Source organism: Anser brachyrhynchus (genome assembly GCF_964034855.1).
Source record: "Anser brachyrhynchus genome assembly, chromosome: 1".
NCBI classification, from domain to species: Eukaryota; Metazoa; Chordata; class Aves; order Anseriformes; family Anatidae; genus Anser; species Anser brachyrhynchus.
This window is the reverse complement of record NC_137694.1, coordinates 102358081-102373524: the sequence shown is the minus strand read 5'-3', so window position 1 is coordinate 102373524 and position 15444 is coordinate 102358081. Positions and strand designations below refer to the sequence as shown.

Sequence of the window (15444 nt, the reverse complement as noted above, 5' to 3'; positions counted from 1 at the left end):
TGAACCAAATTTACCAATATTGAAAAGGTTTGACAATAGGAAATTCAGGATCCTAGTGAGAAAAATGCACAGTACCAAAAGCCAGAAGTTAGATTAAAAGAGTACACAGTTTGAATCTCATCAGAGAGGAGGAACATCCCACCCTCTTTACTTGCCATCTTATTCCATGGCAATCTATGTAGCTCCCAACTTAATTGCTACCTGCAAATCTTTCAACAGGTCATTCATATGTTCTGTAGCAAATCCATAATTCAGGATAAAAAAACTGATGAGCAGTTAACCAGACAAAACTAAGTGTTGATTTGCTCACAAGAGAGCATCAATTCTCTGACTTGAAAAGCCTGACCTGGAGTCAGTTTTGAAAAGAGAGTTCAGTCTCTGTCACTCAAGTCTTGCAGTGCCAGTTGGCATAATCTCTAAACTATTTTTCAAAGCATGTTCAATGTAATGCATTCATATGATTATTATAGTTACAGATATTTTATTTATTTATTTATTATTATTTTAATACCAATTTTTAAATAACATAGATTACCTGAAATGCTCAAAAGGCAGGTAAAGACAAAGTTGAAGTAGCATGTCTGGTTCAAGCTCTATTCTATTTTGTGAATACAAAAGGGTTGTTCAGAAAAATAAGAAAATTTCTTTCTCTTGGTATCATGTAACCTTGAAAGGATCCATTAGTTGCGTAGATGTTTTCTAACTTCTAAACTAATAATATTTTAAGACTACGGAATAGTGAATAATACATGAAGAACAGCAAAGGAAATTTACTACTGATAAAAATTTATAAATAAGTATTAAATCTGTGTAAAGTTAATTAAAATTTCAAAATCTGCTATTAATTTTACTTATATTCTATTAGTAATAATCTGATTACTTATGTGTGATTAAATGATTCTGGAATTAGGATGCAAGAGCAGGAGCTTTTCTCCAAATCCGAGCTGAACCTGAATGATTATTTTGCCTCTTTGTTTAAATGAGTTCAAACAACTTCTGTCATGGCAGCACCTGAACTAGAACAGAACTGAAAAATTAGCTAGCTCAGCTCCACAGCATGAGCTAAAGTCTGTACAGATCTATTTGTCCATTGTTTCATTTTTCAATTAGATGAGATTTGCATTATCATATAATTTTTATTTATACACTCATACAGTATTCCTAGAATAATATCATGTCAAGCAGCTGTTATTATCATTTTGTAAGTATCACTGTAGTATCTTGGAGCATGCAGAATTTTTTGGAAGAAATGGTTGTAGGATAGTTCATTTAACAATCTGCAGAAGAACCACAAGATCTTTCTGTTTCTTCAGTCATAGGAAAAATAGAGGTATATTGAATCAGAGTTAGGATTAGACCTGCCATTTGATATAGTTATAAATTTTGTTCAGAGTGAGGAAATCTATATATTTTTTTCATATAATGATTATTCTAAACCATTTAAGTTGCACTGTAAACATGCACCAGGATAAACAGATGTCAGGACTCCAACAAACTGTCAAGACTTGCAAACTAAGTAAGCAGTGGAAGACAGATTTATTTTTTACGTTTTTAAGATCTACACAATACATGTATAAAATTATTTTATTACTTTATTAATGAAAAATAAAGATAGTGGAAAGCAATGAATCTCGGCATCTGTTACAACCTGTAGGTTAAACATTTAACTGAGGAGGAACTACGAGCTGCAACAAACAATTACACGTTAAGTAAATGTTGCTGTACAAGTCATGCCCAGATTCTCCAAGATGTTCTTGGCATAAGGCCAGATGGGATGGGGTGAAACAGAAATAACTTTATGACATCTTTGCATTTCCCCAAATCCAGTAATAAACAGGGAGGCCAGCTTCAGCCCTGCATGCTGCTGTATAACTACAGGATCACTCTGCATCACTCAGTTGCCCATGATTCCGACAGGGTTTTTAACAACTGAGTACCACTGGGGGAAGGTTATCTTTAACTCCCATGGGTATTTTCTCTAATTACAGAAAAAGTTAAGGGAGTTAGCAGGTACTCAGGAGATTGGTCTCTAAATTTTAGAAACAACTTAAAACTGTAATCCACAAACTTTTTGGATGAAAAGCGACAAAATATTAACATGAGAGCACTTAAATTTAAACTGGACAAAGTACATAGGCAAAGCAGAGAGATCCCTTAGGGTCACTGTGTTCATCTTTGACTTCTATCAGTCCACAATACCAAAAGAAAAAGATTAGAGCATGAGTTACCTAACCCCACTGTCAGCTTTATTAGTGAAACTGTTTCTTTAAGTAAGAGAGATGTATCTCATAATCCCTTTCTCCAACAGGACCTGAACTCTTGCTCACCCAAAATACTTAACCTAGGAGGAAATGTGCATTGTTGGGTACACAACGGCACTGCTATGTTAGACGCTTAACCGGTAATTATGTCCTTTTTCTTTCCTCGTTATTGTTGCTGTAATGTTGCCTGAATAACTTTACTAGTTGCTTTGCTTCTGAAGAAGATGCTACATTATTAGCTTAACCATGATAGGGCTTTGTTAGCTGGTGACTACAAACTGAAGTAAAGACAAATTATTTAAAGCAAAAAAGAAATTCAAGAGCACAGATATCAGTGGGCAAAAATAAATAAAATAGGTTTTTAAATGTTTTATATGCTCACGGAAAATTCTCCCTGTCATCTTTGGGCCTGGAAATCAGACCACTTTCAAACTCGAACGCAAACTGCCATCTAAACCCATATTTAGACCAATAACATGAATCATAATATGAACACGAGTACCCAACAATAGAGATCTGAAAATTATTGTTGTATATTTTTTATATTTTGATAATCCTTGATACAAAATGGAAACCCATTATGTTGTAATTATACATTTTTAAAAGCTTTTTCAGATCTTTTGATGAAAGACAATATTGGATGCCAAGCCATTGTCAATGGTTTTTACTGTCTAGAATTTTATGTTCAAATCCTGGATCAATTCAGCCATATCTTCTTGTTTCTGAGGCAGCTATTTAAATATGCTGTGATTTACTACGAGGAGAGCTTTCAGACAAGGCCACATAATGTAGGGCTTTTTTAAAAAGCTATGATAAAAACAAAATCTTAATATTCCATGTACTGTGTGCAAGTGCATTCACTTCATAATTTGTAATATATTATTATTTTTAATGGTCATTGCTCCAAGATTACCTTCCAGTCTGCAAATTGTTAACAACAACAACAAGTTGTTAGAACAAATTGTGCCCTCAGTGTCACCTATGCTCTTCCATATTCTCCTGTCTGGTGTTACAACTGCCACTTAAAAGTCAGTAATTTTCTAGGCAATGCTAATGAAGAGAGAGGGTACAAATAGTTGTGTCAGCTCTGTTTGTTTTGCAATGCTAATAGAAACCACAGCGCTCAGGATGCGTTTTTTTCTTTTGTAAGTGCAGCTCTCACCTTGATAAATATAACAACAGAAGTATTGAATAAGAAAATGGGACTATTAGAAATCACATCCCAGAATAAAATTTCACTCTAAAAATCGCAAACGGTGAAGATATCACAGTATTGCTTACATGAGAGATAATTTGGCAAAACCATAAAACTTTCAGGAAGAAGACATTTCAGAATAAAATCTTTAAATTACTTTGATATAATGGCATTAAAATAATCTATTCCACAGTAATAATCTTTGTCAATAATCTCTTCTCCCAGGATGTCATTCAGAGGAGAGTATGTCAGTACCTAAACTATGGCTTTTAATATAGTGGTTTTGGATCTTTAGTATCATTTGCCACGCACTGTCACCACCCCACAGGTTCTTAAAAAATGTTGTCAAATGCAGCCATCACCAACTCAAGTCCTTACCTAGAATCATGGCAACTAAGTGTTACTCCTCAGAGTCATTAAGAGGCAGTAAGTCTACTCCTACAAATAATGTGCTGATGTACAGAGCAAGGAACAGTTTATTAGGAGAGAAAGGAACAACATATTAAATACAAAAAAGTTGTGATATCCTTACACAAATAGCAAACGGGGAGCACTCAGGCTTGCAGTCCTTAGTTTTACCTCAGTGACCCCGCACACTCCCATAGCCATGAAAGGTACAAAGTTCTTTTCACATTTCACTTGGACAGGTCTGTAAAAGAGCAGGCAGTGCCAGTGGTGTGCCTACCTCAACTCCCACCCACGGTTGCTTCTTTTCAGGATTCCACAGCTGCTCCAGACCCTCTCGCTACTGCTGGTTTTAGAGGTACCGCTGCAGGACCTCTCATCACACTACTCTTCCCAGCTACCTTGTTCAGCACTTTAGACATAATGTCAGACATCTAAATTCAACCAGAGCAATTCCAGTTTGACAGGTACTGAAATCTGGCTAGATCCAGGCCCCTACCTAAATTCTTTCAGCTCTATCATTGCATGGAAGGTGTCCAACAACATGGAGAACCTCTGTACCTCTTCTCCCCATATATTTCATCCATGACCCTCACCAGAATGTATCAGTATTTCTAGTTGTATTAAACTCCTCCCCATTCAGAGTACCTTGCACCCAATATTTGTTGCTCTTCCGTCATAAAATACTTCCTCGCCCCAAATGAAAACTTAAATAAACTTTATGAAAGCAACAACAATAGCTACAGCAAAACAACCTCATAGACTTACTCTGCTTCAATCTGGCTCTTTCCAATAAAAGTTGATAGACTCTGCCTGTATGAGATTCCAGACATAGAGCTACAGATACATCTATGGTCAGAGCACGAACTCAGCAAGAATGTACCTGTGACTTTGTTGATCAGGAACCAGGTGTTTTAACTTGAATCACAATTTCCAGTTAAATTAAACACTTCTAACTCTCATGGTCGTGGATCGAAATGTCAACACATAAGTACAGTGAAACAAATACAGTAAATGTTGCAGACAGTCCAGAAGAGGAAGCAATTGCAGTTATTAATACCAAGGAACTGAAGCTCAAATGCTCAAATGTTCCTGAGATACTTGTTACCCACTTCAGGCACAGAAATTTTTCCACCCTCAAAGTATCACTCAGATGCTGCCTAGCCCTGGATGGTAAAGATATCTTCTCTGCATGCTAACACATTGACGCTATGCCTCCTGCACCTCTTCATAGAGAGACTGTGCCAAAGTTCTCAAACTGAAAGCTCCGAGGCAGCATATTCAAAATACATGCTCTGATCTAACTGTGGAGAGAGGAGGGCAAAGGCTTCTCCTTAAGATTAAGCAGAGATTTTTGATAGCTTTTCAGAGGTGTAGGTATGCAAATGTCCATGAAAATGGACATGATACATCAGATACCATTAAATGTGCAAACAAGCCTTCCAAGAAATGGAAGCAGCAGTTTACCTTTGCTAGCTGGTACAATTACTCAACCTAACACTGTCCTGGGAAGTAAAAGCAGCAGAATCTCTTATTGGTGTATTTATTGAAAACATAAGTCTAAATCATATCAAAAATTCATGCCTTTACATTCACCTACAGATTCACACATCACTGTTGCTATTAATGTTTGTGTCCTTATTACAATGTTTTAGACAAGGGTAACATATAGAGTGATGTATTTAAAGGATGTTGTGGTGCAATGGGTAGAAACTATTTCTGTTGTTTAGAAACCAACTTTATATCCAGGTTGTCATCCACTAACTAGATCCAGCCCCTTCAATCTCTAATTCATAAAACAGAAGAATTACAGTTGTCTTCCTATGGTAAAATAAGGACTGTAGGCAGGTTGCCTGGAATCATAATAAAAGCAGCGGAAGATTTAGGATTACATCTTGGTTTATAAATCTATGCTTTTTCCCTAGACTGAAGGCTACTAAATGGAGAAAACTCATCAGCAGCATTTGATGTTTTATCATTTATGCAAGAATATGACAGTCTTGCAAAGTATATGAATATGAAGTCCCACAAATATCATGACACATGGTATTTGTGGGACTTAAATGTGGTGTAGGTTAGTTGTCCTTAGTTGTCCTTTGGGAACTGTTGCCTTTCTAATATGAAGTCTCCTGGAAGGAACTACTTCCATTATTCAAAATACTTTCAAAACCCTTGTATAGAGAGAACAACATCTGAGCAAGCTGCCCCAGTGCATGGCATAGAGTGAGTGTACTGCTTGATGTAGACTGGATATGGTTTAGTTAAATTCCTCCTCAAAGGCTACAGGTAGAATATGTTGTAAAATTTAAACAAAGAAAGATAGATCTGAAAACTAGTTTAGTATTGCAGGGCTTGGATGGCTGGCTCGCTCAGGGTTAGTCAGAAGTTCCTTACAAATACCAATTGAACAATGTTCAAAATATTTAAAAATGCATGCAGCTAAGCAGTTCACCTTGAAAACAGCTACCATAGTGGACTGCATGTGGTGCGTGTAGACCCATAGAGCTTCCAACAATTCTCAAGTGAGGCCAAAGAACAGAGCAGAAATGTGCATTGTATGTGATAGCAATGAGGTGAGAGGTGAAAAAAAGATGGGAATTAGAAGGCAATCCCTGCCAAAAGCACCAACTACTGAGACACTGTTTTCGATACTTAAACCTGCCTACACAGTGTGCTGTTAGAATATCAGAGAAAACTGCACCAGCCTGGCAGAGATAACACCAAACTTACAGAAGATCCTTACCCTTCCAGGACACAGCAGCTGTGGGCTAAGCAGTGTACTGTTGTGCATCTAAAATGACAGTCACTGTGTATTTTAAAGGACCCTGAACATTTTTGGGAAGAGGGAGGGGTGTTGATGAAATTGTGTGCAAGATCTACATCATCTCAGGCTTCTCAAAGATGAATTTAAGTAATGCTGGATGAACACGAAATCTGTTACCTCTGTCCCCGATCTGTAACTTCACTGGTGAACCCCATCATCACCAAAGCCCATGCTCTTTCTGCCTTGCCTCTGTGGAGATCTGTGTGCAATGGACCATGTGAATGCAGCCATGAGTGGATGCTCCTGAAGACCTTCTAAATTTGCTGAACACTTTGACACTAAAAGCTAGTGTAAGAGGCACAGATCTGCTGCACATTCACTGAGACAGTCAGTTGCTCCCATCTCCATCACCTGCTCATGCTTCCAGTTGGTGCTAGAGGAGCTAGGAGTAATGGGGCTGGAGGAAATCTCTCCATAATACTACATGCCTCCAACAGCTTATCTTCAGTGGTGTTCCTTTTGCACAGGCAATTCTCAAACAAAGCAACTTCTCAAACAAATGCTTAATTAATGGTGTCATGCCACTGGTAAGACAAAGGATGGAAAAACAGAAATGGGGAATGAATGTCACCTTTTCAAGCAACGTTGCAAAATGAAAACAAAGCACAGAGAACAGAAAGCAGAAAATGCAGTTTATTTGGTAGTTGGAGGAAAGGACTATATCTGTTAAACTCTGCCCTGAAGAGATGATGACAGGAAATGAAAAGATAAAATGTCTTTCACCTCCTTCACCTAATCTGCCTGGGAAAATCTCAGCACTTTATAACAAGGACCAGCTCTTTTTCTGTTTGCAGAGCACATTATAGACGAGTATTCTGGTTTCTGACATGCCCTCCTGAGAGAAGTGATGGTAACAGCAACATGTCAGCAGCCCTGCTGCTTGCAAAACCCAGCACACTGCTCTGAGCAGTATCATGGTGCTAGAAGGACTTGCAGACTGAAAGCAGAACGTGGGGAGGGCTTTTTACAGCAGAGGTGATTTACACCAACAATTTAATGTTAGACTTTGCTTTGGGTTGCTCCTGAATGTTCTGTTTCTCATAAGAGGTATGTAAAGGATCCCAAAGAACTTAGTTTCCCAATATTTTAACTCAAAATATCAAGCGTTCAAGTATATTAGCGGCACAATAAAGAAACAGAAGCATCAGGTGTCAAACCTGATGCAAACTTTCTTAGAGCAAACTTTCTGTAGATAAGTAGAAACGTTCTTTGATTATTCATGATTAACATCTGAAGTCAACTGACTAGAGTTATATGAATTCTTGTATATTTGGTTTGCTCAGAGTAGTTGGTGCATCTGTTAATATCGCTTAATCCTCATATATTGCTAATTTTAAGTTTTAAGTGCAACTATTAAAATTTACTAATAATCTAAACTAAGAATAAACTAAAATTTGCAGATCCTGTAATTTAAGGAAGCGTAGAGAATTTCTTGTTACTCATTATGGGCCATTTAATGCACTCCTACCTTATTAAGCTGAAGTAACTGTGTTTCTAGATGCTGACTACCAGTAAAAATCTCAAAAATAGTCTATTTGTGTACACTATTACACAAATCAAGCATACAAAGGAATTCCTGCAGACAGTAGCAGAGAGAGTGAGCTAATTTCAACAGATGCCAACATTTTAGTTGCAATGAGCAGTATATTCAGATGGCTTATCTATTATTTTGGTGGTGAGATGTCTCTGAAGAGACTGAGTTTCTTTTTTATTTTTATTTTTTATTTCAGGACCATCAGTGTACCTTCCTAGCTGACTCACAGCTATGTATTCATTTTTGGAGAGGACTGAATTATGTTTCATGACTGTTCATGGGCTGCATCATAAATTCAAGACTACACACTCCCCTCTTTCCACTGATCTCCCACAGATGCCAAAAGGAAGCTTGCACAGAGATCAAAGGAAGAATCTGGGCTCTGTGTAGTAAAATAAAACTTTCAGTTGTTATTTTTTACATCACATTTAGAATTGCTCACTGGAAAATATTCTCTTTGCTAGAATTACTGCTACCCTTGCTCCTGTCTCTTTTCTCTTCCTTCCTTCTTTCTTTTCTCTGGCTTTTTTTTCTTCTTCTCTTTTTATCTGCCACCACAAGTTCCCATTCCCAATGCAATGCAGCAAAATGGTGGGTGTTGGAATGGACACTCTTAGCATGTGAAGTGCCACCATAAACATGAGTACTTACACTTTGAGAAGTCCTGGGGAGCAATGGTTCAAATCTACTTCCAGACTTAGGACACAGCACAATGGCCTTTACTCTCTGCATAAGAGAATGCTGCAGGACTGTATCTACAGTGTCACACTTGTGTTAAAAACAAAACAACAAAACAACAACAAAAACAAACCCAAAGCATCCTCCCACCCCAGCCACACATTTTTCAAAAACCCAACAACCCAGGCACTTACTAACTGCCATACCCATATCATACACTCACCCAGGTGTTCAGCATCTTGTCCACCAAAGTACTCAGCATCAGTGCAATGAATTGTATGCAGAAATAAGTTAATATGTCAATGCCAAGTGCCCCAAGCTAACTACAGATGATTAGAAAGTATCAAGTTAAGTAGCATGAAGTTTTCCCTCCAATTGCAAACAGGATTTTGATCAGTAAAGCTAGTTTCAGATACAGGGGACCTAGTTGTAAGATCCACTTGAAGAATGCAAAACCGAAGCAGTCACATGATCCTATGCACCACAGCAGTCAATTGAAACCTCCTCAACATGGTGGGAAAAAGGACCAGAAAATTCTGAAACTTCCCTTTGCTTTCATGTTCCCATATGGTAATTAGGCTTTGAAACAATACAGAGTTTTTGGCATGGAAATTCAATTGTGCTTTAAAAAACCCTATTTCTAGATGAGATGTTTCCAACAAGACCACATAAAATGCTGTCCTTAACCCCACTTTTGAAACAGGAAAACTGAAAGGAAATAGTTTGCTCAAGGTCGGTGTCCAAACCCAGAACAAGTTCTGGAATTGTCTTTAGAATTAAGTCACTAGATCATATTGCTCTCATTTGCATTTGACATACACATGAAAAGATTACAATCTCTCATATTTTGTGAGCTGAGCAATTCAGTCATCCTAACTTTCTCAACTGAATAAAATGTGTTCATATGGAATTAGCCCTGATATATCAGAAGAGAAGATTTTGATACTAGAGCTACCACTCTGTCAATGCCCTCCTCAATCTACTTTGAGTATTAATAATGTTCTTGCAATCCTTGGCACAAATTAGTGCAGGTAAAGCATTCCTCACTCTTGCAGTTAATAAGTGACAGAGAAAGTCCATCAACTTATGCAGAAGAGGTAGTTTGCAGCCACCAGTACACATGCAGATGGGATGGGAGCATACTGAAAAGCTCTTACTGTCTCATTTGACATTTTTGCTTATATTTCAGAAGATAATTCTAACAAGGTAATCTAATATCAAGAAAGCATTTATTTTTGAGAATGGTGCAAAGCATGTCAGACTGACAGACCTGGAATCTTCCACTGAGCCTTAAAATTTACTGTGGAAAGTAACTAAACAATCTTCTCCATCAATATCACTCTACTGCTGCTTTGAGAACAATGCCAAAATTTTGCCTGGATGCCACCCATTCTGCCACTAACCTTAGAAAAAATTATAGGTGGACAGTTCGGTGTCAAATACTGCAATGAGATCCAACACACACTTTGCACTAAGTTGGGATCACCCTAGCAAATATGTAGGTGACTTCAAATGTTTCCTCTGAACAGGCATCAGATCCTTTTACTGCCATTCAGTACACCTTGGCAAAAATATTCTTAATAATCATCCTAACCATATTTTTCCCCTCTCACAACTAAAAAAGAAGTATGGATACAGACACCACAACACTGAGATCAATGACCACATCCCAGAAAATTCACTGGGAGCAGGACCGGATCCTGTCCCGTGGGCTGGAACTTGCATTTCTCATTGTAAGGAGAGCTTAGTAATGCAGCTTGGTGAGACTGCAGAAAGGCAGGACAGAGAGGGAAGAGTCCACAGCTGCCCAGCCCCAGCCTAAATCAAGAACAGGATTTATGGACTCTAATTCCTACTATTAGCATAAACACTTTCAGGGACACTACACTGTCTGGGAATTAGCCTTAGCAATGCCTCACTAATATTCCCCTGACCTCACCCCTCCCAGCACATCCTCTTTACATTTACACCAGGTGGTGAAACTCGAGTAGCTGGCAAAAAAAGTCCTGACTGTGATAGAGACACAACCCAAACTGAGAAATCAGGGAAGGCTGCACTTGCAAAGCCACTCTCCTCCACACCCATGACAGAACAGGAGCATCACATTGGTGCTGCTGGGATATGTGGGGTTACTGGCTTGTCCGTTATGTCTCCTGCTCCTCTGAGTGCAGCCTGGGTTGTTCAGCAGGGTTAATTCTAGTTTGTGCAGTAAGCACGCAGAGGCAGGTTTGGGGGGGCAGAACCTGACAGTGAGCAGGTCTGCACATACTGGGCCGTCTGTTTCAGGTTGGAAAAACATCAAAAACGGAAACATTTCAAACGATTAAATGTATCAAATGAATTCTAAAGATCATATCCCACATCCACAGAAGTAAGAATGAAGGTTTTAAGGAAAGACTCTTAAGTTTTTTGAAATCTCTTCAGATGTACGGTAACATTTGTTTTGAGTACTGTTTGGAGTTCCTCAAACAAGACTTATGATTCGGTATACACGGTATCACTATTAGCTGTTTTCTATCGGGACAACCTGAGGCGATATTTTTCCCCATCACGTGTGATTTCAGTAAAACGACCTGTTGCTCTTCAAAGTTTTGTTATGAATTACGGTTCTTCGCCTCAATATTATTTCTAGATAACTTCAGCCAGAGAAAACACCTCTGAGCTCTACGGCGATCTCTTCTTTTGCCTGATCGTAGCTGTACCACAAGCCACCCTGCCCCAGATTTGGGGAGGGGAGGCGGAGGGGGTCCATCCGAAGAGTTACGTCTGCATCCGGCACTGCCGGCCGGGCTCGGTCAGCCGGGGATGCCCCTCGCTCCCCGTCGCCCCCGACTCGCTCCCCCACCCCGCTGCTCCTCCGCTCTCCTGCACACCCAAAGCCCAAGCCCGGCGCTGCGCTGCCCTGCGGGCTCCCCCCTCCCGGGCACGGAGCAGACCCCGCGCCCCGTCCCTTCACCGTGCGCCCCCAGCCCCCAGCAAGGGCGGGCTGCTCCCGGCGGCAACGCTTCCCGCCCCGGCCCCGCTGCCGGGCGCTCACCCGCCCCCTTGCCCCCGCTCCCCGCTCACCTCGTCCCTCCGCCGGGGCTGCTCCTGCCGCCACCAGCGCCTGCCCTTACTCCGGCGCTGGGCAGGGCGGCGGCAGCATCCCCCGCCGGCCCCCCAGCTGCCGCGGCGGCACTTGCAGCCTCACGGGAACCGGCGGCGAGGGGAGGAGGGGGGTGGGGGAGAGAGAACCCCCTGGCCAGGGCCCCGTCCCAGCCCTCCCCGCCGCCTCCGGCACCCGGACCCGTTCCCACGGGCCACGCAGGCGGGGCGGGCGGCGGAGACCGCGGGGACCCGCCCGGGCGCGCCCCGCTCCGAGGCTCGGCAAAGCCCGGCCGGGGCACCGGGCACACCGCCGGGCGTGGGGTGGTGGGCGAAGCCGACACCTCTGCTCGGCTTCACCAAGGTTTTTTGCAGCGGGGCTGCCCCCACGGGCAAGTTCCCACGCGGGGCAGCGATGCGCCGGGTGCTGCGTGTGTGCCGGCACTCGCCGGGCTGGCACCAGAGCCCGGAGCTCTGTGGCGGGGATATTGCCGTGGGGAAGGAAAGCATCCCTCGCTCCGTTTTCCAGAGGGTAGAAGCGGGGTCGGACCCCAGTTCACGCTGGGAAATCTCCAGCCTTCTGCTCCCTGTTTTTCCCCTGTTGCTTGAACTTGATGCGGTGAAGACGGTGCCAGACCTGGATCTCCGAAACAGAAAATCCTCAGCTCTGTCTGTACAATGTTGTGTGGTTGTGTGCATACATATAATCCCACATTTGCTTTATTCACCCAAATGGACAATTTATTTGGATATTAAGAAACGAAATACAGAAAAAAACGTTTTCATCAGTATTTGCTAGCACTTACCTTACACTTCTTTTCACATCCAAAGTTCAACATTGGTTGAGAGCCACACCATCTTTTGGGATCATTACACAGTTTGTATCTGAAGCTCATCTCTTAGGCGTATATCTGAAGCTTATCTCTACTGCTTTTTTTAAGATATCATGCTGCGTGTAGCTCTATACTCAGATTCTTATGCCATTCTGCAGCTCAACCCCAGTGGTCTGGATATGTTCCAAGGGTTTAGTTTCAATTTTCCCAAGATAATAACAATGAAAATGTTGTCAGAGTTTCAATGTACTGGTGAGAGTGACACTTAGAATATATTAAAAGTGTATGGTAGTTTTCATCCTGAAGAGTAGACACAAGACCTTCACTTCTGAAAGAGATTCACAAGGCCTAACTTTAGTAAATGACTAGTCCACATATTTTTGCAGAACTGCCAATGCTTTCAAACCCACCTGGATCCTCAAACAGCATTGCACAAATCAGGAAGCAGTTAATTTTGCAGTTAATTTATTTTCCCATTTCTACTGCAGTACAATAATTTTTTAAAGAAATAGAGCAACATCCTTAGGAGTTATTAAAGTATAATTCTATAATCATAATGAAAGGACCACAGTTTCCAGATTAAAAAAAAAAATTTTTTACAGATTGCAAAGGTGAATGAATAACTCTTAATCATGCTTAATTGGAAAAGGTTCTAGAGAAAAGGTTTAGAAATGCAGAGAATTCATTGTTAAGGTTAAACTAAACATCTTTAGGCACCCAAGCAAATCTAGCAGTTATAGGCAGCAGTCTAATGTGTTAATGTTTTGAATCCCAAACAAAAATAAACTCTTCCATTAAGAAACATTAGAGATTTCTTTGTACACCATGTTTTTGGAGTCACATTTTCCAGGACTACACCAGAGCATAGCAACAAAACTAAATTTTCTAAAGTCTGATCTCTGGTTGTAGAGAAACTGTAGAAGAAGAGGAAGTTGATTATTTGGAGCAAACACCTTGATGTAGTTATCTGACACAGGCAGAAATAATGGAAGAAACCAAAACATTTAAAGTAGGAAAGGATCCAGGCCAGATGTCACAAAATGACTGTGGTGCCTTTCCAAACTTCATCCACAATATCTGACAGACAGATTTTGTTTTATTCATTGCTGCGCCAGCCCCGCCTAGCCAATGGTGGAAATTATGCCATAGATTTTCTCTAGCTCCGTGGAGGAGACCATGGACTGGAGTAGCATCTGTAGCCACCTAGACCTAGCTGTGGATTTATGCGTGTAGCGCAACTTACGCTCAGCACTAAGGCAAATAGGGTCTCAGGGACTCTCCCTTATGGCACAGTTGGACCAGCTCATGTAGGTAGCCAGCTCTTTTGATGTTGCCTTTGATGGCCCCTGGTCAGGGATAACTGATCTGTTGCATGACATTGCAGACGCATCTTACATCATCTGTGAGGATGACTTTCTCCCCTCCAAGTTAATCTACTGAGTAACGAGAATAGGAAATGTGCAGATGCCATGAGGTGACAAGAGTCCCACAGAAGCAAGGGGAATGGTGAAGTCATGTGTTGATTTGAACAGGGCAGGTGACAGCTTATAAAGCAGAGAAGTAAGGGTTGCTCTCTGCATATAGGGATTTTGTTCTTGCACTGATGGTCCCTACTAGGTGTGAAGGACAAAATAATACTACAAATGGAGCTACAGAAGGATTTTCCTGCAAAAGCTCTGCAGAGGGTTAAGAGGACAGTTACATCCATATCTCTAACCAGCAAGCTCTGGACAAAGACGTAGGTGACCTCCCAAACAGAAGTCTTGCAGCTCTCAAGGGCAGCAGTTAGGCAGAAGGGTGTATTGGCACTAGGACTAGCTTGGTGCTCCAGTAAGTTAGCCTATTATCTGTGCCTCTTACAAAAGGTGTGCATGTGGTTGGAGAAGAAGAAAGGGCCAGGAGTGAGGCATGAAGGCTAGATGGCAAGGTGCAAAGTCAGGTGGCCTAACTGGAAAGTCTGATGCTCATTCGAGCAAAGCTTGCTGATGATGCAGCTGGTGCTTGTCAGAGGTATGCCTAATGCTACAGGTAAGGGTGCATCTGGCTTGAGCCAGTTGCCTGGGAAGCTGAAGTCCAAATTTGAGCCACGTTACCAATGGCTTAGTCTTGTGAACAGGGCCCGATGTGCTGAAGAGAATTTTATATATAAAGCCTAAAACAGGCTCTCCTTTGTTTTGTTCTTTTACATAAGTTCAGGAAAGTACATGATAGGAAAACAACTATGTCTGCCTCATCTTCTTAAGTTGTTTATATTGCTAATAAAAGAAGCTGGGCTGATAGTCTGAAGACAGCACTCTGAAGACTTACAACTCAGAAAACTGAGGTCTTCCTTCCAGTGGACAGACACGTCATAAACGGCAAGGCATACTCTTGTCTACCTCTATCCCAGAATGTTCCTCATCTTGGATTTTTATAGAAGAAAAAGCTTCAAGACTTCCTCTCTGCTGAGAATGAATGACGAGTACTCAGAACGAATATGTGCAAGCTGAGATTTGACTGGGATTCAGAGAAAATTTGAGCTGTTAGGTTGTGAAGGAAATGCCAGATAGGGGCAGGGGCAGTTAGTGGTGTGTGAAGCTGACATATTTTGGCTGTGTAAGTGAGGATATATCACTGTCTAGTGGCTGTCC

General features: G+C 41.1%; 1 protein-coding gene across 3 annotated transcripts in view; it reads right to left on the bottom strand.

Annotated features, from left to right (window-relative positions):
- CASR (calcium sensing receptor) overlaps nucleotides 1-12198 on the bottom strand; it is a 72079-nt gene extending 59881 nt beyond the window's left edge. For 2 of the 3 annotated variants that reach the window (XM_080603314.1, XM_080603313.1), the window contains exon 1: nucleotides 11964-12198. The gene's annotated coding sequence lies outside the window, so the exon portion shown is untranslated. Of the gene's footprint in view, nucleotides 1-8870; nucleotides 8975-11963 lie in introns of all 3 variants that reach the window. The other variant, XM_080603312.1, reaches the window with a different exon arrangement.
- Between the last annotated feature and the right edge of the window lie 3246 nt (nucleotides 12199-15444).